This window comes from Pseudophryne corroboree, chromosome 1, assembly GCF_028390025.1.
Source record: "Pseudophryne corroboree isolate aPseCor3 chromosome 1, aPseCor3.hap2, whole genome shotgun sequence".
Taxonomy (NCBI): Eukaryota; Metazoa; Chordata; class Amphibia; order Anura; family Myobatrachidae; genus Pseudophryne; species Pseudophryne corroboree.
The window spans coordinates 194,396,986-194,410,138 of record NC_086444.1 but is presented as its reverse complement, the minus strand read 5'-3'; the positions used below and the strand labels follow the sequence as shown (position 1 = coordinate 194,410,138).

General features: G+C 45.0%; 1 long non-coding RNA gene across 1 annotated transcript in view; it reads left to right on the top strand.

Annotated features, from left to right (window-relative positions):
- Window positions 1-354: 354 nt before the first annotated feature.
- The window catches only part of LOC135050080 (uncharacterized), a 194,412-nt gene continuing 181,613 nt past the window's right edge, over window positions 355-13,153 (top strand). The window contains exons 1-2 of the long non-coding RNA XR_010241540.1: window positions 355-525; window positions 2,909-3,091. This is a non-coding gene — a long non-coding RNA (uncharacterized LOC135050080). The remainder of the gene's footprint in view (window positions 526-2,908; window positions 3,092-13,153) is intronic.

The window sequence follows — 13,153 nt, the reverse complement described above, 5'->3', positions numbered from 1 at the left end:
TGTGCCAAAAATATATTTGTTAAACAGGATAGGGAAAATGCTCATCTCAGTTTCTGCTGTTTAGACTATACCTATACCTGCAAAACTCCTCCACAGAACAGAACTACAGAACAGTTATCGTCATCTGTTTTGTTGACTTGTTTTTGATATAACTCAGTAATAACAGAGATCTCAAGTAGTGTATATGTGTGTGTGTTAGAAAACAGTGCACTCCTGCACTGTCTCCTAACAGTCCATACATGCTGGGCACTAGGACCCAGGGAGGTCTGTCCTCCAATCTGATGTACAGCTGCACCATGTGACTGCAGACAAATTGTAGTTCCTTCTTAGTATAGTAGTACTGTGTGAGAAGAACTGACATGGTGAAGGCATAAGTCTCCCCCTTAGCTCCAGAGAGACCTCAGTGATTACTTGCATGAAGCTGTTCCACTACCTGCAAGCAGTATACACTCACCAGCCGGTGAGCTGTATAGAACTCCACTCCACTGAAAGCTTTGATCAATAAGAACCAATTTGTATAAAACAGTGAGTAAGGATATAATTGTTACACTTCCATAAACCAACACCAGTGGCTAAGTAACTGGACTGTTCATAGTTGAGTCATCCGCTGGTATGTGCCTATATAACGCTGCAAATAACACCTGCAGACACATCATTCCCAACAGTGTTTTTCCCAAGGCTTGGAAACGGAAAATACACCATAGACCTGTGCAGTATAAGGTGACATATGTATAATGTGTAATTCAAGTGCACAGTCTAGAACCTGATCCCTAGAGGAAGAGGCAGACCCCCAGGCACTGGGCCCCACCGTGGGTTTCCTGTGGGCCAGTCCAACCCTAAAGGTGACAGTGCCTGTAGGCTAAGACAGTGCTAGCTGGGTTAAGAGACTGTGATCACAGAGTAAGGGGATAGTGCCCATAGGGTTAGACAGTGCTGGTTGGGTTAGGGGACCGTGACCAAAGGGTGAAGGGACAGTGCTTGTTGGGTTAGGGGACTGTGACCACAGGGTGAGGGAACAGTGCCTGCAGGGTTAAGACAGTGCACTCACGGCAGGAGAGACAGAGAGAACTGTGGAAGAAATTGCTAAGACACAGTATCTCCAACTTGCTCCTGCTGACTGGAGGCAAGCCTCTATGAAGGTATTGATTTCATGATGCTCCCCCCATTATTACTTTACAATTTACCTTTAGTAAATTTGAAAACATTGCATTTTCCATTATACGTATAGGAAATGCATTGTGCATTATAAAAACGAGAATTTCAGGGCATGGAGGAGATTTTTATGAAAACTTCTCCAAAAGCTCTTTGATACATTTAGGTGATATTAAAATACTGTGAAAAGGGTGTGAATACGTCTGTTTTCACATTATTTTAGAAGAAAGAGTATTGATAAACAGCCTTAGTCTTTTCTTCTGGCTAACAAAAGTATGCTGGACCATTTTTTTCTTTTATTTTCTATCCTTTGTTACTACAGTACATAATGGGACAGATGTATTAAGCTGGAGAAGGCATAAGGAAGTGATAAACCAGTGATAAGTGCAAGGTGATAAACGCACCAGCCAATCAGCTCCTAACTGTTAATTTACATATTGGAGCTGATTGGCTGGTGTGTTTCTCACCTTGCACCTATCACTGGTTTATCACTTCCTTATGCCTTCTATAGGTTAATACATCTGCCCCACTGTTCTCTCACAGATGATTTCAACACCCCCACTGACTACCCCACTGCCTGTATAACTTCCCTGGTTATTTCCTCATTTGTTCTCCCTTGTCTCAGTTTTCTGTCACTTCGTCACTTCTACTTCATTTCTAGCTTACCCAACGTCAGCTCTCTGACGTCAACAACCTTAAACATTGACAACATGTTTCCAAATGCATCAAAATCCACAATGATACATCAATACTTAAATGCACTCAACCCAATCCAGTTTTCATTTAAATTAAAACTACTACTCTTTCCTAGAACCACTCTGTCCTGATTTCTCATTCTGGGCCAGATGTACTAAGCTTGAAAAGTGATAAATATCACTGTGATAAAGCACCAGCCAATCGGCTCCTAACTGTCATTTTTCAAACACAGCCTGTGACATGGCAGTTAGGAGCCGATTGGCTGGTGCTTTATCACTGTGATATTTATCACTTTTCAGGCTTAGTACATCTCCCCCTCTACACTTTCACAACTAGGTTGACACTATCTAGGTCGACAGTAACTAGGTCGACAGGGTTTCTACTAGGTCGTCATGTTCTAGGTCAACTGGTCAAAAGGTCGACATGAGTTTTTCATGATTTTTTTTCTTTTTTTGAACCTTTTCATACTTAACGATCCACGTGGACTACGTTTGGAACGGTAATCTGTGCCAAGCGAAGCGAGGCACCTTGCCCGAAGCATGGAGAGCGAAGCCATGCGAGGGGACACGGTGCACTAATTGGGGTTCCCGGTCACTCTCCGAAGAAAACGACACCAAAAACCCATAAAAACTCATGTCGACCTTTTGACCTGTCGACCTAGACCATGTCGACCTAAAGACCCTATCGACCTAGAGACCCTGTCGACCTAGTTACTATCTACCTTCCACACCACATCCGAGTAAGAAGATTCCTATTCTTTTTTCACATCTGCATTTTATTTACATTTTATTTCCATATATTATGTAAGCCCCATTCGTCTCACTGAACAGCTCTTTGTAGCACCGTCAAGCCTTATAAATCAAATATAATAATAATAATAATAATAATAATAATAATAATAATAATAATAATACGAGTTGTGGCTTTGCGTTGTTATGATGTGAAAATGACATGCAGAACCTTGATTCATCTCACTAAGATAAATACATAATTGTTCATAGTAAAACATAAGTAGACAGAAAATGCTAAATAAATTATTCACATTTTTTTTTTTTTTTAGTATTCTGTGGTTTTCTGAGGGTTTTTAGTATTCCCTGGTTTTCCGCCACCACGCTGTGAAGGCAAGTGTTGTGTACTTTTGCCTTAGTACCGTGCTGTGAGCTCCACCAGTGGATTTGCTACTGCACAGCCAGCTTCTCCTGCTTGCAACACCTCCTCATCAGCTGACAGCAGCAGAAACCAGGTGCCTCTTCTCAGCAATCACCATGTGGGAATTCAAATAAATGTTCATCTGTTGTAGACTTTCTAAATATTCATCTGTTATAGACTTTCTAAGTGTTCTACGAGTATATTACTGTATTACTGTATGGGAATACAGTCATTTTTACATGCTTCACTGTCTGTTGTGTTTTGCCTTTATAGCCCATCTTTATCTAGTAATTGATTTTCCAATAAGGAATTGTAGTTGCACTCTAACATATAATGCTAATATATACTATATATTAATATATATATTATACTAATATGTACTATACTAATAATCCAATAATCCAGTATCTACACAAGTGATCTCCAACCCGTAGCTCACCGTAGTATTTTCGGTAGCGAACAGAGCGCAGGGGCTTGGGCAGTCACTGGCACTCCTCCTCCCTTCATTTTTAATATGATGTCGGCCGTCAGCCAATCAGAGCTCGTGGACCGGCAGTGGCGGCACCTGATTGGCTGCCGAACCGCAAGTTTTGATTGGCTCACTTACCGGCACCATATTTTAAATGCCAGTCGCCGCCGGAGACTCTGTCACCCTCACCGCAGCCGCTCTCTGGACTTCATAGGAGAGGTGCGCGCTGCGCTCTCCTCCCCTTCCGTCTCTCATACAGGAGGAGCAGCGCTGGCAGCAGTAGAAGCCGCAAGCAAGGGTTAGCACTGTGTGGGGCACTGTATCGGACACTGCGAGGGGGGGGGGCATTTTATCTGGCGCTGCGGTGGGCATTTAAATGGCACTGCGGGGCGAATTGTATCTGGCACTGCTGGGGGTATTATTTGTGTATCTGGCACTGCTGAGGGACATTATTTGTGTATCTGGCACTTCTGGACAGCATTATTTGTGTTCCCTGGCACTGCTGGGGGCATTATTTGTGTATCTGGCACTGCTGGGGGTATTATTTGTGTATCTGGCACTGCTGAGGGACATTATTTGTGTATCTGGCACTGCTGAGGGACATTATTTGTGTATCTGGCACTACGCTGGGGGGGGCATTACTTGTAGTTGCGAGGCCACACCCACTTTTGTGAGGCCACACCCACTTTCGCAGGAACGCACGCACATTGGGGGGAGGGGGTAGCTCCTTCAGAGGTTTTATTTTCCGAAAGTAGCTCACACCCCAATTAAGGTTGGAGACCACTGATTTACACTATTTAAATCCTACTGAGATCACAGGTAAGTATCATCTTAATACACTGTATATATGCCTTTCTTTATGATAAGAGTTATAAATTATGTCAAATATTGATCCCAAAATAACAAAAAAAAGAAAGGCAAAAAGTAAATAAAAAAGGGTACATCTAAAATTGGGTCCAGAGTATAGCTTTTTCTATACTGAAGCAAATGGTACACTATGGGCCTGATACAGCTTCAAATGCAAAAGTGTAAAAATTGCTAATTTGCCATTTCCGCACATGCACGCACTCTGATGCGCGCATGTGCAAGGTCTTAGACTGCGATTGCAGTCTAAGTCCTGTCTGGGGGCGGTGATGGGGCGTCGATGCACTGTTTGGGCGGCGCGGTCCGTGCAACGCAGGTGTGTCCAGACTGTTTGTGGGATGGGCCGCGGCAGCTGCGTCAGTGACCCAAAAGATGGCTGGCCGCCGACTGCATTCACAGCTAGGCTGCATAGGCAGGGGGCAACCTTAATCATGCGAGCGCATCGCTGCACAGCGATGCCCTCGCATGTTAGCGGTGGGGGGGTGGGGGAGGGGACAGGACCCGGCGTGCGGGGCAGCCGTGCCCTGTGCTGGGCGGCCCCCCGCATGTTAGAGAAGCGAGTAGTAGTTTTCACATTTTTCGCAAAATTACAACTCAAGATGAATTAAGCCCTGTATTCACCTTCACCACCCGTCGCAAATATAGGCAAAATAATAGTTATCAAAAAACACTTTAATATATTAGAAGGCTTGTAAAATTGGAATATTTCTTTCTTATAATTGCACCCTCTCACCAACGGTATCATTTGTATCTATAGGATACTGTGAATTAATTTACTTAGAGATTATAACTTATTCATTATCATAATCATAATTATTTTGTAGGTAATTATACTGTGGGCCACATGAATACAGACTACATTTATATATTCAGTTCTTTGAAAGAGAAGAAATTGTCTTGTATTCTAAATGATTTTTCTGTGAAATGACAGCTTTGTAAAATTATTGGCTCATATTAAAAAAAAAAACTTGATTACTTTTTATCAGGTGTCACTCAAATGAGGCAGATGTTATTTTAGGAAACCAAAATTTGTATCAATCATTAACATGTCATTCATTATACTTTATATTGAACAGGGCTAAGCTTTCATTTTAACAAGCACAGTCAAAGTGTATCTAAATCTTTTTATTCTTAGTGTTAGCATTTAAACATACATTTGCATCTCTCAAATTAGTGCTAATAAAACACTCAAGGATACCTTGGGGACAATATATTGCAATTAGCATGATATGAGAGAAATAGCAGTAATTTCTGCACTGATAAATTCCTGCACCCGAGTACATGTTTGCAATGCTAAATTCTACTTTTGCCTGCTAGCTGCAGTCATTTCCTGAGACTCACTGTTGTCAGAGAAATACTTATACATTACATATCCGACCTTTTATAGATAATAATGCTAATTCAATAAAATGTACAAGTACTTACAGGTGTTTCCAGTCTCATCTTATCTGCAAATTAGCTGCTCACTTCCGCAGGCACACTAGTCATGGTAAACGACCAGCAATTGCGAATAATCGTGGGTAAGATATGGCTGGATAAATCTATATATACAGTATATGCTCTGTCCCTGCGAATGCACTCTGCAGCCTTATCGGGGTATTTTTCGAGTATGTGCTACGCATGCGCAGCCACTGCCCCCACGTTACGATTCCCCCCACACACACACACACACTGAGACACCCCTACCACTGCTCATACCCACCTGCACCCAGAGATCAGTGATCTGTGCCCTTCCTGCTGTGATCCCCAGTCAGTGGTGCAAGTCGAAAAAATTTCTTAGTGGTACTGTGTGCACGGGCCTAAGTTAGACGCTTGACAAAAAGTGGGTGTGGCCAATGAAAAAGAGGGCGTGATACACATATGGGGGGCCAGATACACATATGACCCCAATAGTGCCAGATACATATATGCCCCAACAGTGCTAGATACACAAATGCCCCCAACCACAGTGCTAGATATGCAAATGCGCACACAGTGCCAGATATACACCCACAGTGCCAGATATTCTCCTACAGTGGCAGATACACAAATGCCCCCTCAGTGCCAGATATATCCCCACAGTGCCAGATACACAAATGCCTCCACAGTGCCAGATATGCCTCCACAGTGCCAGATATTCTCCTGCAGTGTCAGATACACAAATGCCCCCACAGTGCCAGATATACCCCCACAGTGTCAGAAATGCTCCTACAGTGCCAGATACACAAATGCCCCCACAGTGCCAGATACACATATGCCCCCACAGTGTCAGAAACACAAATACCCCACAGTACCAGATACACAAATGCCCCCTCTCACAGTGCCAGATATGCCCCCACTCACAGTGCCAGATACACAAATGCCCCCACAGTGCCACACATGTCCCCACAGTGCATATCCCTTGCTCACCGCGCCGTTGTTGTTGCTGCTATCTGAGGGGAGGAGAGCGCAGCAGGCGCCTCTCCTGCCCCTCAGTGCTCAGGCCGGTTTCCAGAGTTCAGCGATGGGTATCTCAAATGAGGCGCTGGTCTGTTAGCCAATAAGAGCTCGCGGACAGGCAGCCAATCAGGAGCTGCGGCTGCCGGTCTGCGCGCTCTGATTGGCTAACGGACAGGCGCCTCATTCGAGATACCCACCGCTGCCGGACTAAGTACTGAGGGGCAGGAGAGGCGCTCGCTGCGCTCCCCTCCCCTCACACAGCAGTGACTGCAGGCACGTGGTTCGGACGGCGGAACTGCGTACCAGCTGCCAATTTCTTACCGATATGCAGCACTGCCATACTTGCAGCACTGCCCCCAGTGCTTTAAAGTGAGCTGTTTTTGCAAAACTTTTTTTTTGTAAATTTGGCCAGATCGCATTTCCCATTTTAAGTATGGAAAATGCAATCTGGTTACAAAAAAAAAAGGAATTAAAGGTTTGTTCAAATAAATGTATTGTATGTGCTCTACTGAGTTTGCTGATTAAAAAATAACATTTTTTTTAGCTTCTCAGAAGAATGATACATTTGATTATGATGATAATAATAATAATAATAATAATAATAATAATAATAATAATAATCTAATAATAAACTAACAAATACTGTAAATAATTAATAGTAACATATGAAGGAATGCACATGCACACACTCACATATATGTATTTGTGTGCCTGTCTCTGCAGTACAGTAAATAGCCATATACATAGGTTCTGGACTACATTGTATATTAAAACAGAAAAATGTTGCACTCGCACAGACTCCAGCTGCACTCCAGTACCTGCCAGAGTAAATGAGTCCTTATATTTTGCTACAGCGCTATATCTACTGCCTGTGACAGCTGGCTTAGTGTGTATCATTAGAAACATAGCTGTAAAAGCCACACACTAGAACAGGGGTGGGGAACGTATGCGGCCCGCAAAGACACTTTACCCGGCCCGCCCAGCCTGCTCATAGTACCGCAGCCGCAGGAGAGGAGTGAGGAGGGAGACATGGCATTTTAGCAACGCTGGGTAACTAGGCAACCGCACAGCATGCGTTCGCGCGGGGGTGGGGGGGCGGGCATTCGGCGGCGAGAGGACGCATGGAGGAGGGACAATGAGAGGCCGTCACCCGGCCTACTCATCTCTTCCCGATCTTCCTTGCCAGGAGAATTGGGGGGGAGCGCGGCTGAGACAACGCGCTGTGGTCGCGGAGAGGAGGGAGGTGGAGAGCAGAGAGCGGAGGGGGAGAACTGCGGGGAGCTGGAGCGCAGAGACACTGCCACTACCACTGTGACTGAAAGATAAAAGGTGAATAAATTAAATATGGGGGAACTAACCTGATGTTGTGTGGGGTCATATTGCTGTGCAGAGGGGACCTTTTAATGTGCAGCAAGATAATGTTGATGTACAGGGGGGATGATGGTGTGCAGGGGATAATACTATGATTGGTACTGTGTGGCGCAATGTGAATTTCGGCTCATACTGTTTGGCGCAATGTGAATTTCGTCTCATACTGTGTGGCGCAATGTGGATTTCGGCTCATACTGTGTGGCGCAATGTGAATTTCGGCTCATACTGTGTGGCGCAATGTGAATTTCGGCTCATACTGTGTGGCGCAATGTGAATTTCGGCTCATACTGTGTGGCGCAATGTGGATTTCGGCTCATACTGTGTGGCGCAATGTGGATTTCGTCTCATACTGTGTGGCGCAATGTGGATTTCGTCTCATACTGTGTGGCGCAATGTGAATTTCGGCTCATACTGTGTGGCGCAATGTGGATTTCGGCTCATACTGTGTGGCGCAATGTGGATTTCGGCTCATACTGTGTGGCGCAATGTGGATTTCGGCTCATACTGTGTGGCGCAATGTGAATTTCGGCTCATACTGTGTGGCTCAATGTGAATTTCTGCTCATACTGTGTAGCGCAATGTGAATTTCGGCTCATACTGTGTGGCGTAATGTGAATTTGGCTCATACTGTGTGGCGTACCGGCCACTTATTATATTATCCCTTTATTATTTTGCTGCAACATAAAAAGACTGAGACACGCTGCCAGCACAGAGTGAGCCACACTGCCAGCACACAGACTGACGTGAAGTGGACCCATCCAGGCCCAAAAAGTGACCATCGGAAGCTATTCATCCCCTGTCCTGCTGCCTGAAGACTGGGAAGGAGCTTGTGGGGTCTGAGGTAATGTGATTTCGGCTTATACTGTGTGTGCAATGTGAATTTGGCTCATACTGTGTGGCGCAATGTGAATTTGGCTAATACTGTGTGGGGTAATGTACATTTCGGCTCATACTATGTGGCATAATGTGAATTTGGCTCGTATTCTGTGGCGCAATGTGAATTTGGCTCATACTGTGTGGCACAATGTGAATTTGGCTCATATGGTGTGGGGTAATGTACATTTTGGCTCATACTATGTGGCGTAATATGAATTTGGCTCATACTGTGTGGCGTACCAGCCACTTATTATATTATCCCTTTATTATTTTGCTGCAACATAAAAAGACTGAGACACGCTGCCAGCACAGAGTGAGCCACACTGCCAGCACACAGACTGACGTGAAGTGGACCCATCCAGGCCCAAAAAGTGACCATCGGAAGCTATACATCCCCTGTCATGCTGCCTGAAGACTGGGAAGGAGCTTGTGGGGTCTGAGGTAATGTGAATTCGGCTTATACTGTGTGCGCAATGTGAATTTGGCTCATACTGTGTGGCGCAATGTGAATTTGGCTAATACTGTGTGGGGTAATGTACATTTCGGCTCATACTATGTGGCATAATGTGAATTTGGCTCGTATTCTGTGGCGCAATGTGAATTTGGCTCATACTGTGTGGCACAATGTGAATTTGGCTCATATGGTGTGGGGTAATGTACATTTTGGCTCATACTATGTGGCGTAATATGAATTTGGCTCATACTGTGTGGCGTACCGGCCACTTATTATATTATCCCTTTATTATTTTGCTGCAACATAAAAAGACTGAGACACGCTGCTAGCACAGAGTGAGCCACACTGCCAGCACACAGACTGACGTGAAGTGGACCCATCCAGGCCCAAAAAGTGACCAACGGAAGCTATTCATCCCCTGTCCTGCTGCCTGAAGACTGGGAAGGAGCTTGTGGGGTCTGAGGTAATGTGAATTCGGCTTATACTGTGTGCGCAATGTGAATTTGACTCATACTGTGTGGCGCAATGTGAATTTGGCTAATACTGTGTGGGGTAATGTACATTTTGGCTCATACTATGTGGCATAATGTGAATTTGGCTCATATTCTGTGGCGCAATGTGAATTTGGCTCATACTGTGTGGCACAATGTGAATTTGGCTCATATGGTGTGGGGTAATGTACATTTTGGCTCATACTATGTGGCGTAATATGAATTTGGCTCATACTGTGTGGCGTACCGGCCACTTATTATATTATCCCTTTATTATTTTGCTGCAACATAAAAAGACTGAGACACGCTGCCAGCACAGAGTGAGCCACACTGCCAGCACACAGACTGACGTGAAGTGGACCCATCCAGGCCCAAAAAGTGACCATCGGAAGCTATTCATCCCCTGTCCTGCTGCCTGAAGACTGGGAAGGAGCTTGTGGGGTCTGAGGTAATGTGAACACGGCTTATACTGTTTGCGCAATGTGAATTTGGCTCATACTGTGTGGGGTAATGTACATTTCGGCTCATACTATGTGGCATAATGTGAATTTGGCTCGTATTCTGTGGCACAATGTGAATTTGGCTCATACTGTGTGGCGCAATGTGAATTTGGCTAATACTGTGTGGGGTAATGTACATTTCGGCTCTTAATGTGTGGGGTAATGTGAATTTGGCTCATACTGTGTGGGGTAATGTACATTTCGGCTCTTAATGTGTGGGGTAATGTGAATTTGGCTCATACTGTGTGGCATAATGTGAATTTGGCTCATACTGTGTGGCGCAATGTGAATGTCAGCTCAGACTCAGTACCGGCCACTTATTATATTATCCCTCTGTCTACTTTGTAGCAACATAAATGGCGACTACACAGAAAAGAAAAGTTGATGCAGAGTGTCGATCTTTCCAAGAGAAATGGACAAATGAATATTTTTTTCTTGAAGTCAAAGGCAAACCTGTGTGCCTGGCTTGTGGCGATGCATTAGCAGTAATGAAAAAAGCCAATCTGGAGCGTCATTACAGCTCAAAACATGCTACACTCAGTAAATTGAGTGGCCAAATGCGTCTGGATAAAATAAATGCTCTTCAGCGGAGTTTGGAATCACAACAAGCCACTTTCACTAGGCCTCGTTGTGACAGAGACAACGTCATTCAGACAAGTTATGTAGTGAGCGAGCTAATTGCAAAGAGGCTGAGGCCTCATGTAGAGGGAGATTTTGTGAAAGAGTGCATGGTGGCTGCAGCAGAGTTGTTAGCACCAGACAAAGTAAAATTGTTTCAGACTGTTAGTTTGTCCCGGAGAACCGTCTCCGATCGGATTACTGATTTAGCACAAGATATTGAAAAAACACTGAAACATTCTGCAGGAGATGTCCAATTTTTCTCTCTGGCTTGTGACGAGACAATGGACATAACAAATACTGCCCAACTGGCCATTTTCGTTCGTGGGATCACTGCAGAGTTTGATACGAGAGAGGAACTAGTGTCACTGGAAGCCATGCATGGCACTACAAGATAGAGATGTGCACTTGAAATTTTTCGGGTTTTGTGTTTTGGTTTTGTGTTCGGTTCCGCGGCCGTGTTTTGGGTTCGACCGCGTTTTGGCAAAACCTCACCGAATTTTTTTTGTCGGATTCGGGTGTGTTTTGGATTCGGGTGTTTTTTTCAAAAAACACTAAAAAACAGCTTAAATCATAGAATTTGGGGGTCATTTTGATCCCAAAGTATTATTAACCTCAAAAACCATAATATCCACTCATTTTCAGTCTATTCTGAATACCTCACACCTCACAATATTATTTTTAGTCCTAAAATTTGCACCGAGGTCGCTGGATGACTAAGCTAAGCGACCCTAGTGGCCGACACAAACACCTGGCCCATCTAGGAGTGGCACTACAGTGTCACGCAGGATGTCCCTTCCAAAAAACACTCCCCAAACAGCACATGACGCAAAGAAAAAAAGAGGCGCAATGAGGTAGCTGTGTGAGTAAGATAAGCGACCCTAGTGGCCGACACAAACACCTGGCCCATCTAGGAGTGGCACTGCAGTGTCACGCAGGATGGCCCTTCCAAAAAACACTCCCCAAACAGCACATGACGCAAAGAAGAAAAAAAGAGGCGCAATGAGGTAGCTGTGTGAGTAAGCTAAGCGACCCTAGTGGCCGACACAAACACCTGGCCCATCTAGGAGTGGCACTGCAGTGTCACGCAGGATGTCCCTTCCAAAAAACCCTCCCCAAACAGCACATGACGCAAAGAAAAAAAGAGGCGCAATAAGGTAGCTGTGTGAGTAAGATAAGCGACCCTAGTGGCCGACACAAACACCGGGCCCATCTAGGAGTGGCACTGCAGTGTCACGCAGGATGTCCCTTCCAAAAAACCCTCCCCAAACAGCACATGACGCAAAGAAAAAAAGAGGCGCAATGAGGTAGCTGTGTGACTAAGCTTAGCGACTCTAGTGGCCGACACAAACACCGGGCCCATCTAGGAGTGGCACTGCAGTGTCTCACGCAGGATGTCCCTTCCAAAAAACCCTCCCCAAACAGCACATGACGCAAAGAAAAAAAGAGGCGCAATGAGGTAGCTGTGTGACTAAGCTTAGCGACCCTAGTGGCCGACACAAACACCGGGCCCATCTAGGAGTGGCACTGCAGTGTCACGCAGGATGGCCCTTCCAAAAAACACTCCCCAAACAGCACATGACGCAAATAAAAATGAAAGAAAAAAGAGGTGCAAGATGGAATTGTCCTTGGGCCCTCCCACCCACCCTTATGTTGTATAAACAGGACATGCACACTTTAACCAACCCATCATTTCAGTGACAGGGTCTGCCACACGACTGTGACTGAAATGACGGGTTGGTTTGGACCCCCACCTAAAAAGAAGCAATTAATCTCTCCTTGCACAAACTGGCTCTACAGAGGCAAGATGTCCACCTCATCATCATCCTCCGATATATCACCGTGTACATCCCCCTCCTCACAGATTATCAATTCGTCCCCACTGGAATCCACCATCTCAGCTCCCTGTGTACTTTGTGGAGGCAATTGCTGCTGGTCAATGTCTCCACGGAGGAATTGATTATAATTCATTTTAATGAACATCATCTTCTCCACATTTTCTGGATGTAACCTCGTACGCCGATTGCTGACAAGGTGAGCGGCGGCACTAAACACTCTTTCGGAGTACACACTTGTGGGAGGGCAACTTAGGTAG